The 14228-nt window shown below is 36.3% G+C and overlaps 1 protein-coding gene and 2 pseudogenes across 5 annotated transcripts in view; 1 reads left to right on the top strand and 2 right to left on the bottom strand.

The window, feature by feature from the left end:
* The window catches only part of ARHGAP42 (Rho GTPase activating protein 42), a gene marked incomplete at its 5' end in the record, with an annotated part of 285594 nt that overhangs the window by 235414 nt on the left and 35952 nt on the right, over window positions 1-14228 (top strand). The window lies entirely within an intron of this gene.
* LOC309840836 (26S proteasome regulatory subunit 7 pseudogene) lies at window positions 12583-13119 on the bottom strand (annotated as a pseudogene). The gene has a single exon. The product of its transcript is annotated as a 26S proteasome regulatory subunit 7 pseudogene (transcript).
* Window positions 13168-13923, bottom strand: LOC309840835 (26S proteasome regulatory subunit 7 pseudogene; annotated as a pseudogene). Its single transcript has one exon. The product of its transcript is annotated as a 26S proteasome regulatory subunit 7 pseudogene (transcript).

The following is a 14228-nucleotide window of genomic DNA, read 5'->3' as shown; positions in this document are numbered from 1 at the left end:
TCCTTTATCTGATATGTCGTTTGCAAATATCTACTAGAGGTCCTAGCCTCAGCAATCAGACAACAAAAGGAAATTAAAGGCAAAGAAGAAGTCAAATTATCACTCTTCGCAGATGATATGATGCTATATGTGGAAAATCCAAAAGACTCCACTCCAAAACTGCTAGAACTTATACAGGAATTCAGTAAAGTGTCAGGATATAAAATCAATGCACAGAAATCAGTTGCATTTCTCTACACCAACAGAAAGACAGAAGAAAGAGAAATTAAGGAGTCAATCCCATTTACAATTGCATCCAAAACCATAAGATACCTAGGAATAAACCTAACCAAAGAGACACAGAATCTATACTCAGAAAACTATAAAGTTCTCATGAAAAAATTGAGGAAGACACAAAGAAATGGAAAAATGTTCCATGCTCCTGGATTGGAAGAATAAATATTGTGAAAATGTCTATGCTACCTAAAGCAATCTACACATTTAATGCAATTCCTATCAAAGTATCATCCATCTTTTTCAAAGAAATGGAACAAATAATGCTAAAATTTATATGGAACCAGAAATGACCTCGAATAGCCAAAGGGATATTGAAAAAGAAAGCCAATGTTGGTGGCATCACAATTCCGGACTTCAAGCTCTATTACAAAGCTGTCATCATCAAGACAGCATGGTACTGGCACAAAAACAGACACATAGATCAATGGAACAGAATAGAGAGCCCAGAAATAGACCCTCAACTCTACAGTCAACTAATCTTCGACAAAGCAGGAAAGAATGTCCAATGGAAAAAAGACAGCCTCTTCAATAAATGGTGCTGGGAAAATTGGACAGCCACAATGCAGAAAATGAAATTGGACCATTTCCTTACACCACACACAAAAATAGACTCAAAATGGATGAAGGACCTCAATGTGCGAAAGGAATCCATCAAAATCCTTGAGGAGAACACAGGCAGCAACCTCTTTGACCTCTGCCGCAGCAACATCTTCCTAGGAACAACGTAAAGAGCAATATATTATATAATTTGCATTTGAGTAGAGTTTGAAATGTGTTTTCTAATACTGGTTTCATTTTTCTTTTTAAATTTTATTTTTTCAGTGTGCCAGAATTCATTGTTTATGCACCATGCCCAATACTCCATACAATACGTGCCCTCCTTAATACCCACCACCAGGCTCACCCAACCCCCCACCCCTCTAAAACCCTCTGTTTGTTTCTCAGAGTCCGAAGTCTCTCATGGTTCACCCCCCCGCCGATTTCCCCCAAGTCACTTTTCCTTTCCTTCTCCTAATGTCCTCCATGTTATTCCTATGTTCTACAAGTAAGTGAAGCCATATGATAATTGATTTTCTCTGCTTGACATTTCACTCAACATAATCTCTTCCAGTCCCATCCATGTTGATATAAAAGTTGGGTATTCATTCTTTCTGTGGAGGCATAATATTCCATTGTTTATATGGACCATGTCTTCTGTATCCATTCATCTGCTGAAGGTCATCTTGGCTCTTTCCACAGTTTGGCGACTATGGCCACTGCTGCTATGAACATTGGGGTACAGATGGCCCTTCTGTTCACTACATTTGTATCTTTGGGGTAAATACCCAGTAGTGCAATTGCAGGGTCATAGGGTAGCTCTATTTTTAATTTCTTAAGGAATCTTCACAGTTTTCCAAAGTGGCTGCCCCAACTTGTATTCCCACCAGCAGTGTAAGAGGGTTCCCCTTTCTCCACATCCTCTCCAACACTTGTTGTTTACTATCTTGTATATTTTGGCCATTCTAACTGGTATAGGTGGTATCTCCGTGTGGTTTTGATTTGAATCTCCCTGATGGCTAATGATGAACATTTTTTCATGTGTCTGTTAGCCATTTGTATGACTTCTTTGGAGACATGTCTTCTTTGTTCATGTCTTCTGCCCAATTTTATTTTGTAATTTTATTTTATTTTTCAGTGTTCCAAGACTCGTTATTTATGCACCACACCCAGTGCTCCATGTAATGCGTGCCCTTCTTAATACCCACCACCAGGCTCACCCAACCCCCAACCCCCTCCCCTCCAAAACCCTCAGTTTGTTTTTCAGAGTCCACAGTCTCTCCTGACTTATCTCCCCCTCCGATATCCCCCAACTCACTTCTCTTTTCCATCTCCCAAAATCCTCCATATTCTATCCATTTTTGGCATGATTATCTGTTCTTTTTGAGTGGTTCAATTTTTCATATATAGTATAAACTTCAAATGAACCTACTCAAGGATAAATCCTGAGAAAATAACTGAATCTATATTTAGTTTTGAGTTAGGCTTTAAATGGGGACATGGTTAAGTCACTGAGAATATATTTGATCTTTATTACATTTCTTGGAAGTAAGGTTTCTATCATAACTAGGAAATTTGAATAAGAAAGTTATCACATTGTTTTTCAGAGTCCATAGTCTCTCATGATTCATCTCACCTTCCAATCTGAGGGGTTTGAAGTGGCGGGGGGGTGGGAGGTTGGGGTACCAGGTTGTGGGTATTATAGAGGGCACGGATTGCATGGAGCACTGGGTGTGGTGCAAAAATAATGAATACTGTTATGCTGAAAATAAATTTAATTAAAAAAAATAAAATACATACCCTTAAAAAAAAAAGAAAGTTACACATGTACTCATGCTCTGATGGAGGGGGAATACACTTTTTAATGCCTTAAAGACTTCTAGAAATCTGCTTTCTTGTAGCCTTAGCCACCTGAAACATCACTATGCCACCATTTGTAATTATAAAATGGTATATTTCTCTGCAAATTAGCTATTCTAGCTAGAGCCCATGTATTTGTGTCATTTCTCACATTTTGGCTTTTGGTATAGTGTTTTAGCATCCTACTTATTTCTCTGAGCAACTTGTGACAGAACACTTGTCCCCTTTTTCTTAGTACTCAACACAGGCTTTTTCCATGAGGTATAAGTGCTCAGCACACATTTGCTCTTATTGTTGCTCTTAGTGCCAATAGGTTTTTATTGCCCAAGGGGAGATTTTGATCATAGGAAAGAATATTCTAATTATGTTTGCTTTATTAATATGTAGTGCTTCAAGTTATAAATCTTAACCTTTTAACTTTTATTTTTATTATTTTATCTTAAACTATATTTTTTCTTTCATCCTATTTTATATACAAATCTTATTTTATATATAAATGCCCTAATTTTTTAAAATGTCATTTTCACTTTGTTTTCATAAATTTGATAGAATTCTCCCACTTATACATTTAATCAATGAAGCTTTTCTTAGACATATCAAGATATAATTACGAAGCTTGTAAATCTTATTTTCCCACATGAAGCACTCTAATTAAAGGCCAGTTTCTGATTCTGGCTTAAATCTTTCTAAACTGGTGGAATCTTTTGTAATCTAGTAAATTGGCTTATAAATGCTGAGATTAATATCCCTTTAAGTATTCTAAACATTCTAAATAATTTATACACAAAATTGTGTAATGTTTTCAAAAAGTCTTACTATGTGGGCTTAAAGCTAACTTACCCAAAATCACACTTATTTCTGATTGTTCTTCCACATTCTTGGAAATTCAAATTTGCTCACCCGAGGAGAATATTCTCTTGAAAAGACAAGACTATGTCATCAGTAAAAAGAAATTCTGACTGATGTAGGCACAAGATTGAATGTACTTACAGAAATAAGCTGTGGGGTGGACTTTTTTTTTTTCCAATTTATGTGGGTTCTTTAAACATTCCTCAATCCAACATGCCATGAAGTCCCTTTCCCTGAAATAACCTGCCTCTCAGATGAGTCAATGGGCTTTCCAGGTCCTCAGAATTTAATATTTTTACATGTAATTTTAAATATTTTTCTACATTAAGGCCTAAAATGTGTTAGTGGAACTTTGAATCTCTTGCTCAGATTGTAATCTTAATTCTTACCTCTTTTGTTATCATGTGTCTTATCAGTACACCACTATTTAACTAGTGATTTAATAGCTTTAATAACTAATAGGATATACATGAACACTCAACAATACTTTACACTCTAGCATATGGTTCACCTGAGAGCAGCATTGTGTTTTCTTTCTAGTGACATGCCTGGAATTGTATTTGTTTCGGTTCAAAATTATATTCCAGTGATAGTGAAGTTCTCGGACCTCGTTTTTAAGTCCTGAATTATTCATGTAAGCTCATCCTGTTAGTTCACAACAGCTTTGATCTTTATATTCACTCCTTCTACCATTTTTCTATATATCATCTTGTTTTTTTGAGATCTCTGTGTTCCTTTTTGACATTTGACTCCTCTCAAAAGTGAAGAATTATATCAATCTTCGTTTGTAACTTCTCTCTCAAATGGTATTTGAAAAAAGCACTAGTCTTGATTCATTTGATTCACCTTAAGAAGTGCATCTTTATAGCTGCACTATAAAGAGTGGTAATTCAGATGGATTACCACTGAATCCATCTGATTTGGTAATTCAGATGGATTCTGTTTATCTTAAAATACTCTAGTTATCTATCCTTTGGAAGCTCAGTTTTGTGTGGGATATATTTGTATTTTTGAAATGATGAAACTATTAATGAAACATAGAGATTGTAAAATATAAAACTCAGATAAAAATTTGTTTTGACTGTCAGCCATTAAAAGCAGTCATAATGTCTATGCTTTCATTAAAAATCCTCAAGGTAATAGAATAAAAACTATTTAGCATCCTAAAATAGGGCCATACGATGAAGATACAGAGAATATATGCCATAAAATAAAGAGTAAAGCTATTCTATGGCTGTTGAATCATGAGACTGTCTTTACAAACCTAACATGAAAAAGTCTCAGTACTTTGTGGTTACTCTTACTTTACTGTTTTCAGAGTAGAGATGCTGCAAATGAGGCTAGCATATAATTCAATAAAGAAGGAAAGTTTGACACTTCTAAATGAAAAAACTACTAAATACAAAAACTAAAGAACTGGTCAACAAATGCTTTTCTGGTTGTAAAATATGCTTACAGTATTTACAGTATACTTTTCTTGAAATTCTAAGATGTTGGGACTTCATGTTGGGACTAACTTTGAGAATAGCAATGACTACCATCAATATTAAATATTATTCAGTTAAGAGTAGAATTAAACTATCGTTCAAGCTGTGCCATTAGGGATATTTTTTAAAGAGTAACATATCAATAGTGCTCCATAATTTGAGCCTGTCTTCAAAAAAACCAGTTTTCTTTTCTTTTCTTTTATTTTCTTTCTTTCTTTCTTTCTTTTTTTTTTTTTTGTTTTATTAAGTCTTTTATTTTAATTCCAGTATAGTTAACATACAGTGTTATATTAGTTTCAGGTGTTCAATAGAGTGATTCAGCAGTTCTATACATTACTCAGTGTTCACCGTGGTAAATGTACTCTTTAATATCTATCACCTGTTTCACCCACCTCCCCAACTCCCTTCTGGCAACCAGCAGTTTGTTCTCTGTAGTTAAGATACATTTCTTGGTTTGGCTCTCTCTTTCTTTTTTCTCTTTGTTTCTTTGGTTTCCTAAATGCCAAATATGAACAAAATCATATGGTATTTGTCTTTCTCCAACTGATTTATTTAGCTTAGCATTATACTCTCTAGCTCCATCCATGTCATTGTAAATGGAAAGATTTCATTATTTTTTAAGGATGAGTTATATATATATATACACATGTGTGTGTGTGTATAATCATCTTTATTCATCCATCTTTCATTGGACACTTGGGCTGCTTCCGTCACTTGGTTATTATAAAAAAATGCTGCAGTAAACATAAGGGTGCATGTATCCCTTTGAATTAGTGCCCTTTAAGTATTCTAAACTTTTTCCTCTGTTTGTTGTGATTCTTAAATTCCACATATGAGGGAAATCATCTGATATGTATTTCACTTAGCATTATACTCTCTGACTCCATCCATGTTGTTGCAAATGTCAAGATTTCACTCTCTCTTATGGATTAGTAATATTCTATTGTGTTTATATACCACAACTTCTTTATCCATTCATCTGTTGATGGACACTTGGACTGCTTCCGTAGTTTGGCTGTTATAAATAATGCTGCAATAAACATGGGACCTGGGTGCATATAGTCTTTTGAATTAGTGTTTTTGCATTTTGGGGGTAAATACCCAGTAGTGCAATTCCCGGATCATAGGGTATTCTGATTTTAATTATTTGAGGAATCTCCTTACCCTTCCACAGTGTCTACACCAGGTTGCAGTCCCACCATCAGTGCATGAGGGTTCCTTTTTCCCCACATCCTCACCAACAGTTGTTCTTTCTTGTATTTTTTATTTTAGTCATTCTGACAAGGGTGAGGTGATACGTCATTGTGGTTTTGACTTAAATTTATTTCCCTGATGATAAGGGATGTTGGGCATCTTTTCACTTGTCTGTTGACCATCTGTGCATCTTCTTTGGAGATAGTCTGTCCATGCCATCTGCCCATTTTTTAACTGGATTATTTAGTCTTTGGGTGTTGAGTTGCATCAGCTCTTTATGTATTTAGAATACTAACGCTCTATCAGATATGTTCTTAGCAAATATCTCCTCCCATTCAGTAGATTGTCCTTTAGTTTTGTTGGTTGTTGTCCTTTGCACTGCAGAACCTTTTGCTTTGATGTAATCCCAGTATTTTATTTTTGCTTTTATTTCCCTTGCCACCGAAGATAAATCCAAAAAATATTGTTACAGCTGATGTTGAAGAAATTACTGACTGTGCTCTCTTCTAGGATTTTTGTGGTTTTATGCCTCACATTTAGGTCCTTAGTCCATTTTGAGTTTATTTTTGTATGGTGTAAGAAAGTGGTCCAGTTTCATTCGTTGGTATGTATCTGTCCAGTTTTTACAGCATCATTTATTGAAGATATTGTCTTTTTCCCATTACATATTCTTCCCTCCTTTTTTAAAGAGTAATTGATGATATATATATAGTTGTGGGTTTATTTCTGGGCTTTCTGTTCTGTTCTGTTGACCCACGTATTTGTTTTTGTGCTTGTACTGTACTGTTTTGATTAGTATGGTTTTGTAATATAATCTGAAGTATCAAATTGTGATATTTCCAGTTTTGTTATTTTTTCCAATATATCTTTTGGCTAGTGGAGTTCTTTTGTGTTTCATACAACTTTTAGGATTCTTTGCTCTAGAGTTCTATGCAAAATACTGTTGAGGGGTGCCTGGGTAGCTCAGCTGGTTAAACATCTAACTCTTGCTTCCAGCTCAGGTCATGATCTCCTGGGTCCTGGGATTGAGTTGTCAGGCTTCACACTCAGTGGTGGTCTGCTTAAAGATTATCTTAGTCTGTCTCTCCCCTTGCTTACTCTCTGCTTCTCTCAAATAAATAAATAAATAAATAAATAAATAAATAAATAAAAATGCTATTGGTATTCTGATAGGGATTGAATTAAATCTGTAGATTTGGATAGTATAGACATTTTAACAATATTTATTCTTCCAATCTGTGAGTGTGGATCTCTTTCCATTTATTTCTGTCATATTCAGTTTCTTTCATCAGTGTTTTATAGTTGTCCATGTATAGTTCTTTAACCTCTTTGGATAAGTTTATTTCCAATTATTTTATTATTTTTGTGCATTTGTAAGTAGATAGTTTTCTTAATTTCTCTTTCTGCTGTTATATTATTAATGCACAAAAATACACTGGATATCTATATATTGGTCTTGCATCCTGTCACCTTACTTAATTCATTTATCAGATCTAGTAATTTGTTAATGAAGTGTTTAGGGTTTCTTTATGTACAGTGTTATATCATCTGAAAATAATGAAAGTTTTATTTTTTCCTTACCAATCTGGCTGCCTTTTATTTCTTTTTGTTTTCTGATCACTGTGGCTAGGACTTCAGTACTACACTGAATAAAAGTGGTGAGAGTGGACTTCCTTGTTTTGTTCCTGACCTTATGGAAGAAGCTCTCAACTTTTCCTATCAAGTATGATGTGTGCTATAGGTTTTTCAGGAAAGGTCTTTATTATTTGAAGTATCTTCCCCCTAGACTTACTTTGTGGAGGGTTTGTATCATGAATGGATGTTATACTTTGTCATAGGCTTTTTCTGTATCTAATGAAATGATCATATGTTTTTATTGTTTTTCCTGTTGCTGTAATGTGTCATATTGATTGGTTTGTGAATGTTGAACTACCCTTGTATCCTAGGAATAATTCCTATTTGATTGTGGTGAATAATTTTTTTAATGTATTGTTGAGTTTGGTTTGCTAATATTCTGTTGAGGATTTTTGCATCTGTGTTGATTAGAGATATTGGCATGTAGTTCTTTAGTTCTTCCTTTTTTAAATTTTTTTTTGGTGGGATGTCTTAATCTGATTTTAGTACCCAGTAATCCTGGAGGCACAGAATGAATCTGAAAGTTTTCCTTCCTGTTTTATTTTTTGGAAATTTTGAGAAGAATAGGTATTAACTCTTTTTCTTCTTCTTCTTTTGTAATTTCATTTTATTTTTTTTTTCAGTGTTCCAAGATTCATTGTTTATGCACCACTTCCAGTGCTCTATGCAATATGTGCCCTCCTTAATACACACCACCAGATTTACCCAAACCCCGAGCCCCCTCCCCTCCAAATCCTTAGTTTGTTTCTCAGAGTCCACATTCTTTCATGGTTCATCTCCCCCCTCTGCTTTCCCCCAACTACGTCTCCTCTCCAACTCCCAGTGTCTTCCGTGTTATTCCTTATGCTTCACAAATAAGTGAAACCATATGATAATTGATTTTCTCTGCTTGATTTCTTTCACTCAGCATAATCTCCTTTTGTTCCGTCCATGTTGATACAAAAGATGGGTATTTATCTTTTCTGATGGAGGCATAATATTCCTTTGTATATATGGACCATATCTTCTTTATCCATTCGTTTGTTGCAGCAATGGCCACAATCACCAAACTGTGGTATTAACTCTTCTTAAGTGTTTGATCGAGTTTACCTTTGAAGCCATCTGGTCCTGAACTTTTGTTTTTTGGGATTTTTTTGATTACTGATTCAATCTGTTTGCTCGTTATAAATCTGTTCAAATTTTCTTTCTGGTTCAGTTTTCATAGGATGTATATTTCTAGGAATTTGTCCATTTCTCCTAGAATGACCAATTTGTTGGCATATAATTTTTTATAATTTTCACTTGTTTGTATTTCTTATAGTATCAGTTCTTATTCTCCTTTTTCATTTGTGCTTTTATTTGTCCTTTCACTATCTGTCACTCTCTCTCTCTTTGGTGAGTCTAGCTAGAGATTTATCAGTTTTGTTGATCTTTTCAAAGTACCAGTTCCTGGTTTCATTGATTCATTCATTTTTTTTTTAAATTTTAGTTCCTATTAGTATTTATTTCTGCTGTAATCGCTATTATTTCCTTCTTTTTGCTGGCTTTGGGTGTTGTTTGGTCCTCTTTTTATAGCTCTTTTAGATATAAAGGGTTGGTTTGTTTATTTGAGATTTTTCTTGCTTCTTGAGGTAGGCCTGTATTGCTAAATTTCACTCTTTGGATCACTTTCACTGCATCCCAAAGGTTTTCCACCATTATGTTTACATTTTTATTCCTCTCCATGTAATTTTTTATTCTTCTTTTATGTCTTGGTTTATCCATTCATTGGTTAATAGCATGTTACCTAACCTCCATTATTTTTGCTCTTTCCAGATTTTTTTTCCTTGTCACTGATCTCTTTTCTCATAGCATTGTGGTCAGAAAAGATGCATGGTATGACTTTAACATTTTTTAATTTGTTGAGTCTTGTTTGTGGCCCAATATGTGATGTATTCTGAATGTATTCCATGGGCACTTGAAAAGAATGTGTATTCTACTCTTTTAGCATAGAATGTTCTGAATGTATCTGTGAAATCCATCTGGAGTGTTATTCAAAGCCAGTGTTTTCATGTTGATTTTCTATTTATATGATCTGTCCATTGATATAAAGTGGGGTATTAAAACCCCCTACTATTAATGTATCAATTAGTTCTCTTATGTTTGTTATTAACTGTTTTATGTATTTGGGTACTCCCATGTTAGGTGCATAAATATTTAGAATTGTTGTATCCTCTTGTTGGATTGTTTTTTGTTTTGGTTTTTAGTTTTTTTTTTTTTTTGTTATTATATAGTATCATTATTCTCTTGCTATTGTCTTTGTTTTAAAGTGTAATTCATCTGATGTAAGTATAACTACTCTGGTTTCATTTTGACTTCCATTTATATGAAATGTTTTTTCCAGCCCCTCACTTTCAATCTGCATTGGGTCTTCAGTTCTGAAAGGAGTCTCTTGCAGGCAGCATATAGATGGGCTTGTTTTTCTACCCATTCCATCACCCTGTATCTTTTGATTGGAGCTTTTAGTCCACTTACTTTCAAAGTAATTTTTCTGTGATCCTTTCTTCTCTTGCTCTCTTTCACACTCTGCTGACTTTATTGATAAACTTGGATTTCTTTCTCTTTATTCTTTGTGTATCTGTTACTGTGTTTTGATTTTTGGTTATCATTAGGTTCATGTAGAACATCTTCTACATATAGCAGTTCATATTCAGTAGATGTCACTTAAATTAGAACTCATTCTTTCTTCTTACTGTTCCCCCCCATGTTTCAGGCATATGACATATACCTGGTATATATCATAGGTATATATTCTTCTATTTTGTGAATTGTTTCACTGTTTTTTAAAGATATACATATTCTTACTGCTTTTGTGTTTCCTGCTTTTCATACTCCTACTTATGGTCTTCCCTTTCCACTGCAGGTATTTCCTTAATATTTCTTATAGGGCTGGTTTAGTGGACATGAACTGCTTCAGCTTTTGTTTGTCTGAGAAACTATCCTATTCTGAATGATAGTCTTGCTGAAAAGAGTATTTTGGGCTGCATTTTTTTTTTTTCTATTAGCTCTTTGAATATATCATGCCACTCCCTTTTGTCCTCCAAAGTTTCTGCTGAAAAATCCACTGCAATCCCTTATGGCATTTCCCTAGTATGTAACTATCTTCTTTTCTCTTGTTCCTTTACAATTCTTTATCAATAGTTTTTGCCATTTTAGTTACTTTGTGTCTTGGTGTTGATGTCCTTAGATTGATTTTTGGGGGGGGATATCTGCCTCCTGGATCCAGATATCTGTTTCCTTCCCCAGATTTGGAAACTTTTTGGCTATTTTTCTTCATATAAATTTTCTGATCCCTTTTATTGTTCTTCTGGAATCCCTATAATGGAAATGTTATTACACTTGATGAAGTCACTGAGTTCCCTAAGTGTGTTCTCATTTTGCATGATTTTTTTTCTTTCAGGTTGCTCATTCATTCCTGTTTCCTCTAGACTGCTATTTTTTCCAACTAGTGTATTTTTAATTTCATTTGTTGTTGTCTTCATCTCTGATTTGTCCTTTTTTATCTTTGTTAAGTGTCTCACTTACAAAGTGAGTATATTCTCTACTCTTTCCTCAAGTAGAGTGAGTCTTTATGATCAGTACTTTAGATTCTCTGTCAGGAATTTTATTTTTACCCAGTTCTCTTAGGTCTTTTACTGTCATTTTTGTCTCCCCCCCCCCCATTTGAGATATATTCCTCTGTCTTCTCATTTTTCCTAACTCTCTGTGTCTGTTTCTTTGTGTCAAGAAAGTCAGCTAGATCTCCTCCTCTTGAATGTAGCAGCCTTATGAAGAAGAGGTCCTATAGTGCCCTGCAGTACAGTTTCCCCTATTCCCCAGAGCCTGATGCTTCACGGAGTGTCTCCTATGTATGTTTCATGTGCTCTGCTGTTTTCTTCTGATGGCTTCTTCCTTCAGTCCAGTTTTCAACAGAGGCTTTCTTTTCTCTATTGTGGGCAGCATTTTGTCCCTGGTGGGGATGTGGTATGCAGTTTTAACAAGGTGTACTCTGTTTATGAATGATACTTGTAGCTTCCAGAACCCTGGCATTCCTTGTGAGTGGATTGTGCAATTTTAACAGGGTGCTCCTCGAACTTCTACAGCGTCTACAGCTGCTATTGCCAGAACCACAGTTTTGCAAAATGCATGGGTGGGAAGATGAAGTATTGACAAAGTTTGCACTGTATTTCTGAGGAGGTAGCCTGCAGTGCTGGGACTGATGCAAGCATGAGTGGAAAGGGTGCATGTGCCAAAGCACTAGGGTGTGGGGCTTAGTGTAAGCCAATTACATAGTGAACTTCCTGTTGGTTTCTGCAGGTGACCATATGTTTATACTGAAGGGTGGGGGAGGGCAGTGTCACCTGCCAGATCCTTTGTTTCTGAAAGAGTCTTCCTCTGGACATGCTCTGCGATGAGTAAATAACTCTCCCTACTATACATCCCAGGTGTTTTTCAAAGTGCTGCTTCTACCTTATATCTGGAGGGATCTTTGTCATGTTGTCTCTTATAGGGCAGGACTCATCTTCCTATTGCCCTCAGGGCTCTTCCAAAATGGAGCCAGCTGATTTTTAAGATTTTAGGTTTTGAATCCCTCTTACTTGTAAGAAATCAATAAATTCAGCTCCTCTTGCTTTTTTTTTTTTACAATTTGAAACGCTTTATTTTTGTGTGTGTCCTTGTTATTAACAAGGCTATTTAATAAAGTTAGGATTCCAGTGAAAGGAAGTTTTCATGAAAGCCTTCGGGATCAGTTGTATGTCATATAGCGGGGAGTAGCACTGAATTTGGCGTAAGACTTAATGACCTTATTTACAGCCTCCAAGAAATCCTTTTCGGTAGCAATTTTTCGCCGTGCTCTGATGGCACACATGCCAGCTTCTGTGCAGATGCTTCTAATCTCCACACCAGTGCTATTTGGACACAGTCGCGCTAACAATTCAAATCTGATATCTCTTTCGACACTCATTGAACGAGCATGAATCTTAAAAATGTGAGTCTGACCCTCTAGATCAGGTAAGCTGAATTCAATCTTTCTGTCCAGTCTCCCTGGCCTCATGAGTGCTGGATCCAGGGTGTCTGGTCTGTTAGTGGCCATCAGCACTTTAATGTTACCTCGAGGATCAAAACCGTCCAGCTGATTGATCAGTTCCCGCATCGTTCTCTGCACTTCGTTGTCTCCTCCAGCACCATCATCAAAACGAGCCCCTCCAATAGCATCAATTTCATCAAAGAAGATGAGGCAGGCTTTTTTCGTTCTGGCCATTTCAAAGAGCTCACGAACCATTCGAGCCCCCTCACCAACGTACTTCTGTACAAGTTCAGATCCAATAACTCAAATGAAGCAAGCATCAGTCCTGTTAGCAACTGCCCGAGCACAGAGGGTCTTGCCTGTACCAGGTGGACCAAAGAGCAGCACACCCTTGGGATGCTCAATGCCAAGGTTAACAAATCTTTCTGGATGAAGTAATGGGGTTTCAACTACTTCTCGAAGTTTCTCAATCTGTTCCTTACAGCCACCCACATCACTGTAAGTGACATCAGGTTTTTCTTCCACCTGCATCATGGTGACTGTTGGGTCAATCTTGGGAGGCAGCGGAATGTGAATCTGATACTTATTTCTGTCCACCCCAACTCTCATCCCTTCTTCAATGTCGGTAGGTGCTACCTGATCACTGAGGTCCACCACAAACTTGGCAAACTGCTTCACATTGATAATGTACTTTGGGTCCTCCGAGTCAGCCTTGATTATCTTCGTACACCTTGCAACCTGCAAAGGCTGTTCACTCTGCAGTGTTTGCTTATCTGCAGCCAAATCCCAAAATGCTGGTGGGGCCAGGCCAGTATCAGACTCTTTAATACCAGTGAGCTCATTAATTTTCTTGAGAAGTTGTTGAATGTCATCTTCAAACTGCTTTATCTGCCTAGAGTAAGTGCTTTGACCGTAAGTTTTCAGCAAGGCAATATCCCCCTCATCCAGAGCTCGGATAGGCTTGTCGTCCTTCTCCTCCTCTTTGGTTTTCCACTGATCCGCACCGAGGTAATCTGGCATTTTCGTTGTTCCGAGGGCCTCAACTGCTCAGTGATTACACAGCCTCTCCTCTTGCTTTTAAAGCCATATGTTAGAAGGATTCATCTCTCCAGTGTGAGTTTCCTGGTATGTTAGTCTGTTTCTCATGATTCTCTGTGCCTGTGGCTCCCTCCTGACCACAGATGGCCAATCTCTGTTTTGCTCCCCATATGTCTTCACCCTTTCTACCCTCTTTGTTGTGGACTCTTCTCTGCCTTTAATTGTAGAGTTTGCTTTGCCAGTCTTCATTTTCTGGGCTATGTACATTAACTTGAGTGTTATCTAGTTGTATTCATGCGACAAAGCAAGCTTAGGATCCTCTTACT

The sequence above is a fragment of the Mustela nivalis genome, assembly GCF_964662115.1.
Source record: "Mustela nivalis genome assembly, chromosome: 9".
NCBI lineage: Eukaryota > Metazoa > Chordata > Mammalia > Carnivora > Mustelidae > Mustela > Mustela nivalis.
The sequence above is the reverse complement of the archived record's forward strand: the minus strand, read 5'-3'. Positions and strand labels throughout refer to the sequence as shown.